This window comes from Topomyia yanbarensis, chromosome 3, assembly GCF_030247195.1.
Source record: "Topomyia yanbarensis strain Yona2022 chromosome 3, ASM3024719v1, whole genome shotgun sequence".
Classification (NCBI taxonomy): Eukaryota; Metazoa; Arthropoda; class Insecta; order Diptera; family Culicidae; genus Topomyia; species Topomyia yanbarensis.
The window spans coordinates 144217452-144231824 of record NC_080672.1 but is presented as its reverse complement, the minus strand read 5'-3'; the positions used below and the strand labels follow the sequence as shown (position 1 = coordinate 144231824).

At 35.4% G+C, this 14373-nt stretch overlaps 1 protein-coding gene across 1 annotated transcript in view; it reads left to right on the top strand.

Moving 5' to 3' along the window:
* Positions 1-879: 879 nt before the first annotated feature.
* LOC131688575 (uncharacterized) overlaps positions 880-14373 on the top strand; it is a 114223-nt gene continuing 100729 nt past the window's right edge. The window contains exon 1 of the mRNA XM_058972925.1: positions 880-1826. The gene's annotated coding sequence lies outside the window, so the exon portion shown is untranslated. The remainder of the gene's footprint in view (positions 1827-14373) is intronic.

Below are 14373 nucleotides of genomic sequence, written 5' to 3'. Positions count from 1 at the left end.
AGTTTTACTTTCAATCTATTTTTAAAGTAAAATTTTAGTGTAACTAGAATTTACACAACCATTTACAGACTTTTACAGACATTTTAGTTATTCTTCTACAGACATTTCAAAAAAATGCGGCATCGCTGCATCGCAGTGGTATAAAATGAAACGTTCAAGGTACTGCGACAAGCAGTTTCATCTTATCAGGTTAAATCACATAGAATATACAGTTGGATATTAGCCGTTCAACTCTCTAAAACTGTCCTTTTGAAAACGACTGGCGACACTTACGCAGTGGCTGCGTTCTTGAGCCATGCATATCGCAGGGATACCAGGTATATTTTTAAATGGTTTCAGCTTTAATAAAAAAAAAGATATTGTCTTCATTTTCTTCAACGACCAGGATTCAGAACCGGTTGTTGGTTTTGCACAAGAATTCTTCCGGAAACTTGGCAAAATTCCGAAAAATGTCAAAAATGTCCTTGCAACATCTCAAATGCTTCCAAATGAATACAATGTATGTATGTCATGTACACATCTGGAATCCCTGCCCTACGCTGTAATAGTTTATTCTTACACGTTCAATATCTTTGTCAATACTTGAGAGTATTGATAAAAGTAATGAACGTGTAATAGAAAAAAATGTATTGACGATGTGCATTTCAAATAGGATTGACGCATTGAATCAATATCGTTAATACTGTGTATTGACAAAAGTATTGAACGTGTAAGGGTCGCTCAAAGCGCTCGGGTTCCTATATGTATAGGTATGATGGCGCTAAGCAATTCGTGCGATGGCTCGAACACACACAGCGGCATGCAAACGCATACATGGCAGAATGCTGTTCCCATTCATTTCAGCTGTGCTAAGAGCTAGTGCGACTACCAAAATCGAATCGAACTGGTTCAGTCTTTTTGTAGAGGTACGAATGGAAAGTCACTTTTCTAAATAGGTCCAGTGTTGTTCGATTGTTTGAATTTTACATCCCTTCCAATCGATTCAAAACCAAGTGCATTCGTAAGACCGTGCAATTGGCGTCCCGACGAATCTTGTTAGAGTCCCGTAGGTGCTCGGGAAGGCGTTTAAATTCCGCCTGGAAAGTTCGACTTTCCTTCTGCTCAGTGCAATTCAGTCATGTCAGCCATTGTTTAAAGTGGGCTCAGTTTTTTCACTTTTGCCTTCCCACATTGGCACGGGACCAGAGGAGGAGTGGTAGTGTTAGTACGCGTACGCATTTCGTGCCACATCAGGGCATACGGTAGTGGTGTGATTTTTAAGTGCGCAGCCAGTTTGCAGCACCAAGTAGCTAACGTTTTGCGAGCCCCTTGGTGGATGCACCGGAGGAAATGAGCCAGCAAATTCGGTATTGATTACTACTCAAAGCGGAACATAACGTAAAAGGTGAATAAAATAAATAAATAGAGTCCGTTTTCGAGGTTTTTGCGTGTTCCTGCGGATCGGAAGAAAGTGTTGCCAAGCTTGCTATGTGACGTTAATGCAATAAGGCCCGTGAAGTGTTATTATTTTGAACCAGTTTGAAGTGTGAAGGCTGAAAGGTCATTTTCCTGCAGAAAAAGATAAAGAAAAAATTGCTGACCATGTACCTACATCCAGTGCTCATTTGAGCTGTTATGGTTGATATTTATTTGCTACCTTTAAGTTTTTAGTTATTTGGTGGTGTTTTTTGAAAAAGTTTCGAATGCTCGATATAATGTGAAAATCTATCAAGCTTGAAGGGTAGGAAATTACTACAAAGATACTTGAAATACTTTGGGTGTAAATGCAAACAAATTCGGTTCCCAATGCTACATAAGCAGCGTAGAAGATCTTCTGAATTTATTAGGTAAGCGTTCACTTTTGTTCTTTTAGCATTTATTTTTGTTTTGTTTCGGGCACTGCCTTCTTGAATAATATACGCATACAGAGTCGAATATTTTTTAAGGCAATTATTTTTTTTACTTTGATTATAGAGGTTTTGACCTTATGGCTATTTGCCTCTAATGGTAATTCCATATTAAATTTGCAAAAGGGCGAATAAGATTTGTAAACAAACTTTTATTTTGATGGTTTCTCTTAATTTACTATAATTTCAAAGCAGAAAACATTTGAAATTACTTGTACGAAGGGTAAACATTTACATTAACGCATATTTTTCGTGAAATTCCACTCTGCAGCAGACTAATGAGCGAAACAAGTTTGTGTACAAAAAACACTTTTGACGAATTAATATTAAATTCAAGAGTACTTATTCAAAAGGTCCTAAGTGACATTGGGCTCAAACTGAGAAAAACGAGGCTGAAGTTTCATGGACCTAAAACAAATCCCTATTAGAGAACAAATATCTGTTTTGATTGAACAATTATGCCAATATGATCCATCAAAACCATTGGCATTTCAGTTTTGTGGTACCCGGGTACCCACAAAACTGAAATGCCAATAATTAAGGTAATCTCCAACCGATTTTGATACTTTCGGGTATTTTGGATGCAGGAACTCATCCGCTATTGGCCTTGCTAAAATGAATCGGGTTACTTCATTCGGGAATTTGGATTTACGGAAGCAGGTTCCAGTACTGGGATACTATTTGTGAACTTCAATGGAATACTGGCAATATGGGTATCAAAATTCTTGGAATTGCATCAGAAGGCTCTACCTCGTGGTTTCGGAGCCATTTGGTGATTTGACCCCGAACGGACATTCCGGAGCAGGTTCCCTTGGGGCCGTGAGTGGCCATTTCAATTTAATTTTTTAAATTACCATAGGGTCCCGTAACCCTCTCCTAGGTTGACGGGTTTGACGGTATTGCAAACATCTTCAAGCATATTTGAGCAGACACCTGCTTTAGGATGGTTATTGCATTGTGCCTCGATAGTGGTGCATCGAGGAGACCGAGAGGGCTTATGGGCCTTTTGTATGTTTTGTGTTTTTTCATACTCTGCACCAGCCCAAACTAACAGTCAACTAAGAGCCTGTGCACACTGGCGTGGCCTCATATCTCAACATGCAACACTTCCCATACACACGTAAACATTCACACACGCAAATATACAAATGCTCGATAGGTGGCTGGGCCAAGTGCATTCACTCGTAGGATCTATCATTTCGATGATCGCCTCGATTCTACGAAACCAGTGCACAATTAAGCTGACATAAGCTCGTCTCGTCTGGTGAATGCATGTAACCTGGAAGCCCCAGACACGACAGGACGAGACGGACAGATGACGGACTAGACTCGACGGGGCCTAGTTCAGGGTTTTAGGCATTCTTCAATGCACGGCTAGCGACCTCAAAAAAAAAACAAATTACCATAGGGTCCCGTAACAACAAATAAAGATTTCCGAGACAATTTGAAGAGTTCTGATAGTCATATTGCTAGGACATTATTAAAAAATTTCAAATCATACCTTAGTACTGGAACATTACCCAGGAAAATCCGGATTAACAAGCACCAAATCCATTCATCAGGTTCAGTTTTGCAAATCCAAAAGTGGACGAGTTCCTGAATCCAAAAAATCTAAAAGTGTCCAAATCGGATACAGGAAGCCATAGTTATGAGAATTTCAATTTGTGGTTACCCGGGTACCCATGTTGGCCTGTTAAAGGTGTTTTTTTTTGTTGGACACATAACAGTTAACAGGTATATACCGGAACAAAAACAATGATGTTCCTACCACTGATGCCAATCCTAATCTAGTGTTCTGTATCTACTATTAGCATCTGTTGATTCTCTGTGCAATTTCAGATAGTCCCGATCAATAACGGAGTTGTAATTAGGGATGAGCGCATAAGCTAAAGCTTTGCTACAAATAACTGTTTTTTTTTTGCATTTGTTGATCGATTAGAGGAATTGGCGATGGCGATGACTCAGCTCATGAACTGACAAAGTGATACAGTTTGATTTTTTTTCACCCGCAAGTGAGTCGTAGGTTACAACAAAAACTTCATTTTATTCTCGGAAAAAGCTTACCACTGCCGAAATATGAATGAAATGAGTAAAAAATTTAGTTTTATTTGCAATTATTTTGAAATTACAGCCATTAGCAATTATTTGGCTCATACATTTCTTCGAAATGTAATTGGGGTATTATTGGGGTTATAAAAATCGTTCCATAAATAAAGTTCCAACTCGAATCCGAATCCCAATCAGAACCAATGTCATACTCCTTCATATTTTGGACTACGTAGGAGATTCAGTGAAGACTATCAGAGAGAAGGATGGGCTGTGTATAATACAAAGCTGACACTTTCCTATTAGCCGGATACATTCTTTCCTCGCGTGATCTGTAGAGTTTCATGAATTTACACCATTTCATGAAGGTTTAGTTTAACTTAGGAGGAACGGGAAATGATGTTGCGGCGGCTACAGTGCTCAACAAATTACATTTCGGAACAGCACACATTTAGCTCTGCGAATAATATTAGAAACCACTATGTGTTACACCCTTTTCGCAAGATGTTTAATCATCTATCTATCTATCTATCTATATACAGGGTGTTTCGTTCATTGGTAAGAATCTCTCGAGGGATGATTTACTATCATATTTGAAGCAAAAAATCGTCCTACACATACCATCAAATCTCAACCGTTACAGAGTTCTTGAACTTATTGTGTAAAAAACTTGTTTATCTTAAAACACCTCTAACTCAAAAAGTATACCTCGTATTTTAAATCTTTTAGTGTCATTGGAAAGGTGAGAAAATTTTCTATTGAATAATTTCCTCATATCTTTCAGATAATAGTTTTAATTACTTTTTAGTTGTAAAGTAGTTAAAAGTTAGTGTTTTTGATGAGGTTTTTGTTAATTTTCTCAAAATAATCAATTATGATTATAGCAATATCTATTATCCAAAAGTTGGGTTTGAGGACAATTCATAATTTGTTCTTCAACATAATATTCCTATCTCTTCTCGTTTCCTTGTAATTTGACTTCTAAACTTTTCCTGTAATTGACTTGCAAGTGCTTAAAAGACTCTAATCTAAAAAATATGCTTTATATCGCTATTATCAGGACTTCATTGGAAAGCTGAGAAAATTTTCTTTCGATGTATGTACAGATATCTTTTAGTTAAGTGTACTACATGACTTTTTACTAGTAAAATAACTCAAAATTTACGTTTTTTGGTGATTTTTGTAATTATTCTTATTATTATTCAACTAAATTTATCGACACTATTGTTCATTTGGTGCCCCTTAATATTATCTACAACTTGTTATTTGACACTTTAGTCCTATCGCTTTTCATTTCGCTGCAATTTAATAGTTAACACAGGATGGCCTCATCACAAATGCAGTGGTTTCGAAATCGTTGTTTTTGCATATGGAACGAGAAGATAAAAATGATTTTGCTTCGAAACTAAAAGAGATAACTGAATGGAGTCAAAGGAAGAATTGTAGAACTTGCTGAGATGCATTAATTCAATGATAATAATGGTGAAGTTTATTATTTACTATTTTAAGAAAATAACGAAAATGCTAATAATAACACTAACTTTAAACTAATTAACTTCTAAAAGAATACCAATTTCACTCAACTGAAAGGTATTAATACATTTTTCTCTGCAAAGTTTTCCTGGCTTTCGAATAAAAATAAGAAAAGGTACAATAAGTGCCATACTTTTACAATAAGAGCTAGTATTAGTGAATATGAGATAAAATATCCAAGTTCAATAATCCAAACACATGAAAACAAGACAAGATAAGTGTATCATGTCAAAGAACAAATTATACAACTTTTTAAGACTAACAATTATTAAAATAGTGATGTTAACTATTAAGATTTTCGCGAAGTGAACGAAAAATCGATCAAAATTGTGAAATTTTAAATAAATTACTATGAAAAGATTACTTAACCTCATTAGCTGAAACATTTGAGGACATTTTTTAGTTGAAAATTTTCTCACCTATCCAATGGATCTAAAAGATTTGAAATACAAAGTATATTTTTTGAGTTAGAGCTATTTTAAGACAACTAAGTTTTTAACACAAAAAGTTCAATAACTTAGTAACGGTTGAGATTTCATGGTATGTGTAGAACGATTTTTTTCTCCAAATACGACCGTCAATCATCCCTCGAGAGGTTCTTAACCATGAACCAAACACCCTATATAAAAGTCAATGTTTGTATGTATATGATTCATGGACTCCAAAACGGCTTAACCCATACCCGTCAAAATTTATACATAGTAGGCATCTCTTCTGGAGCGTGTTTGTGTGCTATTGATTAGGGATTATCTGCTCGCCAGATGGCGCTTCGGAACATATTGTGTTTTCCTCCTATTTCGTTGAAAGTCGCAGCAACGCGCGATAGGTATTAGCTAGTCGTCTTATAAAATGATAGTTTTCCTTCATTATCATAAACAATTATCAACAAATTGATTTGAGTGTTTAAAAGTTATTTTTTTACCAATGTTTACAGAAAATATATGCACTATGACAGAACAGAATCAAATCTCGACAAACATATGATTATGACCTAAAAGCCAGCTGTAAAAATCCACTTTGATTGGATATTTCGGACAAACCGTTACACGTCAATCACAAATGTTGGTAGTAAACGAAAGAGAAAAGTTTTCTCTTTCATAAACTCTTGTGAACTGTTTTCGACTAGTAACGGTTTGTCCGGAATTTCTATTCAAAGTGGATTGTGACAGTTGGCTTTTAGGCCGTAATCATATGTTTGTCGAGAAATCAGCAAGACTTTGCTTCCAGCGCTATCTGTGAGCGGTTTCAACGTAGAATCGCCAATAGTCTCAGGGTGCTTCTGGTAAACAAGAGGTTGCTTGATGAGAGATGGAGAGGATATTTTTGGATTATGCTTGGGTACATAATGTGCATATTGCTGTTGTGACCGCAACCCTTTTTGAAATTTGAAAATTATCCCAAAATTTGTGATACAAATTTTGCGGGATATTGTTTATAATTGGCCCCAAAAAATGCTGGGATACTTGTATATAGACTATGGGTAAAAGCCACACGATTGCACCTTGTGTCTGTTTCAAACTTGTGACATGGTTGGAGTGGGATCAATTTCGAGTAATTGTGACGTAACAAAAAATTTTCTATGTGAATTGCTGTGTGATTTTTCAATTGAAAATGTGTAGGTTAACTATTATGCCCTTCTTATTTAACCTACCACGGTGGCCTTGTCCACTATTATTCATTTTCTGAGCAACTGCTGCTTCCACCTCGAATGGAAATCTTTGTGATAATGAAACCACGTTCTTGTGCAAATAATATAGCTGCAAATGATATGAAAATTGATGTTTCATCATGCAAATCGTAGTTAACTTGAAAGTTTTTAAGATTCAACAGAATTTTCATGTTCAAATCCACGGCAAACAACGAGCGAACCTATAGCTGCATTCGCAAAATTCTCCGTACATAACATCACATAGGCAAAAAATTACAACAAATCTACATTCACAGATTTCAGAGCATGCGCTGTGTAGATATTCTGCTGCCACTCGTATCGATGATGTATTGCGATGAAATTTGACCAACTCAACCTTCAGCATCCCGTTTTGTACGGCTGAATGGGGTTGCGCCATCTCCTGTTATGATATACATACTATTCTGAATTTGTATCTCCCGCGATATGAATGTACTTGTGGTGTGTTCCATCAGTGACCCGCTCTGATCGATTTAGCATCTTTACCAGATAGGCATACATCTAGACTAATGCTGTGAATGAGGTTTTCTCGGAGAAACAAGAAAATCCATCGCCTTTGCTCTAGCACCAGCAGCCATCGAGGAACCAACAGATCCCAGCATGCCGGCTAAATAAAAGCGGAGGCTTGGCTCGCTTTTGCTTCGAGTAGTTTGCGCGCAGTAACACTTCATCGCCGGATGGCAATGATAATGAAATTATACAGTGGCTATGGCCTTGAAGCTCTGATGCCAACAATAACGGCTGTAGATTTGAGGGCTTATATGTATGTACGTACGTATGTCGTAAGCGATAATGCGTTTAAAGCAATGGATTGCTTGACAGAGGAACAGTCCTATCACAGCGGGTGTCATAAAAATTTGAGAAAAATTCAAGGAGCCATCGATTTTCGGGAAGGGTTTTTGTATGTCCTTCCTCATGATTTGGATAATTATGCAAATTCACTAATTATGCAGTTTTTTCCTTCCCATCTATTGTCTGTTGTATACTAATCGAGTGATAATACTACCCCCTCCCCCATCATCATGCCCCACACCGAGACTAGCGCCAACGGCACAGTTCACGATTCGAATTTTGGTACGAATGGCACTTTTTAGGTAAGTCATAGAACATTGTATGATAAGATAAAAAATAACAATTCAACAAGCTTATTGACAAGCTGTCAGAATTTCAATTTTTCATATAATGGGATCAACGAAAGGAGGTGTACCTATTATTGTGGAACACAATGTATGTCGCGACAATACTTTAAAGCTGCTCATCGAATGCAATCATCGTTGTACACTTTTTAGGTATTTAGATCTTGGTTAGAGTTCAGTATAAAATCAACACACAAGCATCATCAGATTGTTTTCGTTATTTGACGACGCTGCAAGTAGGTTTTCAGTGCATGTATTTTTTCAATCAGAAAAAGTCATTCCCTGCAACTAATTCTCGCATAGTTTTGCATATTAATTTTCGGAAGTCCATGCGGAATTTTAAAAATTTATTCTTTAGTCAAAATGACCTGATTGCTCGCAGAAAATTTCTAGTCTCCCATACTGATGAGCCATTTTCAGGGCGCAGAAACACATGTCACATACCGATACAACATTATTGGAGCCAGTCAGTCTAGGGCCATCTAAGTGTTATTAAAAACGTTCTTCACTTTTTGCGTTTCATTTTCATTGTCTTTTTGGTGTGATTGTATTTCTATGTAACCAGAATGCATTCAGCACACGTTGTCACCAGGAATGTTATATGTTTTTGTGAAATGTCTGTAGAAGAGCATATAAAATGCCCGTAAAAGTCTGTAGATGGTTTTGTAAATCCTCGTTACATTAGAATATGTACTTCTATAAAAGTAAATTGAAAATAGAGTAATATTTTCCAGGAATGACTCATTTTCGAATACAGTTATTCTAGTGCAATTTTGCTAAGCACTACTACTGCCCATAATCGCAAGTATGTCCCATGTTCCATGGGATTCTGGTCGTCACAGTATCTGTTATCGTTCAAAGGTGAGTCAAACCACGTCAAGTGGGCCTCGAATTTTCCACAAAATCACCGATTTTCATGAAATTTTTTTTTGTATAGGGGACGTGGAGTGAAACTTCTGGTATAAATATTTTGTAAAAATTGCTATTTTTGGTTAAATTATAGGCTTTTAAACTTTGAAGAACAATAAAATTGCACTTTTTTCAATTTCTTTTTTCTCAAAAACTATTCAAGGTAATGGAATTTTGCACACTTATAGAATGATGTTTACACTGTCATATTGATATATTTTTATGGTATTTCTGTTTTAATAGCAGTATTTTACATACATTTTTAATAAACAATTTGAAATATTTTTATGTTCTCGGCGCTATAAAGAATCTAAAAATATGCCAAATAACGCGGAAAACTTTCACCTTTAATATACTGTAAACAGCCCCCTGTCAAGAAAAGCGATATATTTATATGTATCTTACTCGTTACAACTATTAAACCTCATTTATTTATGATTTATGATTTTAATTAACACTTGTTAAACTAAATTTTTAAAAATTTGTTCTTTAGTCAAAATGACCTGATTGCTCGCGGAAAATTTCTAGTCTCCCATACTGATGAGCCATTTTCAGGGCGCAGAAACACATGTCACATACCGATACAACATTATTGGAGCCAGTCAGTCTAGGGCCATCTAAGTGTTATTAAAAACGTTCTTCACTTTTTGCGTTTCATTTTCATTGTCTTTTTGGTGTGATTGTATTTCTATGTAACCAGAATGCATTCAGCACACGTTGTCACCAGGAATGTTATATGTTTTTGTGAAATGTCTGTAGAAGAGCATATAAAATGCCCGTAAAAGTCTGTAGATGGTTTTGTAAATCCTCGTTACATTAGAATATGTACTTCTATAAAAGTAAATTGAAAATAGAATAATATTTTCTAGGAATGACTCATTTTCGAATACAGTTATTCTAGTGCAATTTTGCTAAGCACTACTACTGCCCATAATCGCAAGTATGTCCCATGTTCCATGGGATTCTGGTCGTCACAGTATCTGTTATCGTTCAAAGGTGAGTCAAACCACGTCAAGTGGGCCTCGAATTTTCCACAAAATCACCGATTTTCATGAAATTTTTTTTTTGTATGGGGGACGTGGAGTGAAACTTCTGGTATAAATATTTTGTAAAAATTGCTATTTTTGGTTAAATTATAGGCTTTTAAACTTTGAAGAACAATAAAATTGCACTTTTTTCAATTTCTTTTTTCTCAAAAACTATTCAAGGTAATGGAATTTTGCACACTTATAGAATGATGTTTACACTGTCATATTGATATATTTTTATGGTATTTCTGTTTTAATAGCAATATTTTACATACATTTTTAATAAACAATTTGAAATATTTTTATGTTCTCGGCGCTATAAAGAATCTAACGGAAAACTTTCACCTTTAATATACTGTAAACAGCCCCCTGTCAAGAAAAGCGATATATGTATATGTATTTTACACGTTACAACTATTAAACCTCATTTATTTATGATTTATGATTTTAATTAACACTTGTTAAACTAAATTTTGACAATAGAACTGACGACGTTCTAAACAATAGAAGTTGCTATTTGCTATACAATAGAAGCTGCCGCGTGCTAAATGATAGATACCGCAATGTGCTGAACACAAGTTTGAGCATGCCCGTTGGTCGGGTTCGCGTGGTCTGTGGCTAGTGCGTCATTGTGGGCATCATCGAAATGCGCCGCATGTTGAAAGAGCGCGGATCGTGACAAAAAACTTCATATCTCTGAACAGAAGCAAAAGGACAAAAATATCTTTACAGATTATTGAAGGTGAAAGTTTTCCGCGTTATCTGACATATTTTTTTATTTTTTATAGCGCTGAGAACATAAAATATTTCAAATTGTTTATTAAAAATGTATGCAAAATACTGCTATTAAAACAAATATTCCATAAATTTATATTCATATGATAGTGTAAACATCATTCTATAAAATTTCATTCAATTATCTTGAGTAGTTTTTGAGAAACAAGGAATTGAAAAAAGTGCAATTTTATTGTTCTCAAAAGTTTAAAAGCCTATAATTTTACCAAAAATAGCAATTTTTACAAAATATTTATACCAGAAGTTTCAATCCACGTCCCCTATGCAAAAACATAATTTTTAATGAAAATCGGTGATTTTCTGGAAATTTCGAGGCCTACTTGACGTGGTTTGATTCAGGTAACTTCTGACTGGTTTGTTGTTTGGTATTTAGCTCTTTGATGAGACAATCTATTTTTTTTCTACATTTAAGGAAATCAGTGCAAGAGTGAGTTTACTTACAAAATTTCAAAATTTAGTATATTGCACTTCGACAATAAAAACTCACATTTACACACGAAAAGTTATTGCAGTCACATAACTGCTCCGGATAAATTAAATGCATTATCAAGCTAGTAAACCGATTTTCGCATAAATCGAGACAGAAAAGATAGAAGCATTTATTGCTTTCTCCGAAAAGCTTCTAACATTTATAAATTTCTAGATATTCTATCTCAAACTTAAAAATCGTTTTTCTCGAAAAATGATCAACGGCGCTTGTTATGAGATATCACAACAACGACGATATAGAGCAAATGGAACAGGAACAGTTCTATCACTAGTTCTGTAAAATATTAGTAATTAGTAGAATTAGTAAATAGTAATTCGGCTAGTAACACAAAGCGCGTATCTGTATGGCTGTATAGCTGTTCTTCACATGAGGCCTTCCAAGAGTAGAAAGGGAAGCGGAATTTTGTGCCAAATTTTGGAATAGAAGGTTGAGGAAGACCCAATAATCGAAAATCCCTCTTTGCAGTTACTCCATAAATATTATTGGAAATGCAAGTAATTTTTTAAATGGGACAAGCTGATTTCTTGTTTTTCGCGATTTCTAGAACAAAGTTGTCAGTGTTATAAATGTAGCACAAAGAAGACCTAAAATAATGACGATTGGGTCAACAAAAGCCAAATCGACAAACATGCAGATGCGACAGATATGCGATCATGGGCAGTGTAGCTTCGCAGTAAGAAAGTTTTGAGCACTTTTTACAAAAATGGTGTTTGTTGAATAAATATTATAAGATATTAATAATATCAGTCATTGCAATATTTTTGGCGATGTACACTGCTGGCCAATAAAATAGGTGTGTGATAGATCATTTTGTTTTTCTCTCAATTACGCATACCAAGTTGCAGCAGTCTCAATCACACCTACCGCACACAGAAGCCTTGGGATCTGTCAAATTACTTGTGGGTTGTTGGCACTGATTATATTTGCAAAATAAGACAACCGCAGGCTTTTTCGTGTGGTCAATATAATAGGTGTGTGAAATATATTAACGTGTTATTATTTTACATAATTCCATTATACGTTTTATTTGAGGAAGACTGAAATCTGCGTTTTATTAAATGTATTTAAATGTTGAATCAGTCAAAGAGCATCTCACTGTACTCAAGTGGAACGATTTTTGCTAAAAAAATTTTGTTCAAGAAGATAAGACGTATAAATAAATCGCGAATATACTGCGGCGTTCCGAAAACTTCGTTACAAATGCCTTAAAACCTTTGAAAAAAGGAAACACGCAAAAAACCTAAGAAAACATCTGCAGCAGCTGACCATCGTATTGCAATTTTAGCGAAATCTGACCCATTCGCGTCATCCAAGACCAATTCAGCACAAATTGGAAAAGTGGTAGGTCCGAGAACAGTTTGCTGTAGGCCGTAAACCCTCCAAAAAGAATTGCTAAGAAGGTTCCACTATTTCGAAGCCAAAGCCTTTGAAGAAAAATGCAATTTGCTTTTTAACAGCGTTAATGGGCCTGGTTCAGAAGGAATCAAAACATATCCTTCGGAGGGACGAATCCGATGCACAACGAAACGTCCAAAATGCAAACAGTTTGATCTGCGACACACGCAAAATATGGTAAAGCATGGAGGCGAGAACAATGAGGTTTGGGGCTTGCTTTTCGTAGAATAGCGCAGGTCCTATTCTTCGCAACGCCACTATAAAGGGAAGATTGGAATGCAAGGCTAAAGAATGGACATCCTAAAGGATGTCATGCAGTCCTATGCCAAAGATAACGTGCCTTTACATGACAGTTTCAGCAAGATATTGACCAAAAACACACATCGAAGTATGTAAAGGAATGATTTCGGGATAATAAAGTGACTATAATTTCGGACCATGCCAATCTCCTGTCATCAATCCCGTGGAAAATGTACGGAATGTACTTAAAAAGAAGTTATTCGATCGAAATTTCACAAATAATGATCGTTTGAGGGAAGCAGCTTAAAAGGAATGCTACCCTATACCAATGGAAACTTATCAGCGTTTAAATGACTCAATGCCAAGACACATGGATAAAATTTGGTTGAATAAGGGAGCTTACACAGCTTACTAGTTGTTAAAAATGTTAAAGTCTTAAAATCATTGGATTTGAAATTTTTTAATGCAATGGATTACAATACACCTATTTCATTGACCAGGTACTTTTTTGGATTTCATGGAGAAGAAAGAGTTACGATAAAGCAAAACATTTAATTTACAAATAAAAGTGTTCTTTTTCATATTTACGACTGTGCCTAACTATAAAATATTTGAACATAAAAATATTTTAAGAGAAAACTCAAAATTTCATGTATTTTTATCTCACACCTATTTTATTGACCAGCAGTGTATATGAAAAAGATTGGTATTTAGTGTGGCAGAATCGGCATTTAATAATGATAACAATATTTGAGAAGCTCATTTTATATGTAAAACTTCTCATAATCTTCAAACGAAATTAGTTTAGTAGTTGATGTATTGGAACAAATCAAGCACTTTAAAATTTTCTTGCACGAAAATTGCATTAGTGGAATGTAAAAACTACAAAATATATGAATAAAATCGTAAAAGATATCTAATTAGACAATTTCGTGTGGTATATGAGTAGGTATAGACTCCATCGATTTGTTTCTTGAGAATAGTTTTTCTATTACACTTGTAGGTGAATAATATTACCAAAGCCGGTGGATTATATTGACTCCGACCATGTTATTGGTCATGTTTAGATTAACAACTTTGACGAAGACATCAAGTTTCTATGAACCACACCCAACGTTAGACATAAACAACATCATTCCGGAAAAGCTGTACACTAGGAAAACTTTACTGAAAAACAATACTGAAAAAAATAATACTCATGGCTCGGTTCCCTTCATTGTACCCGATA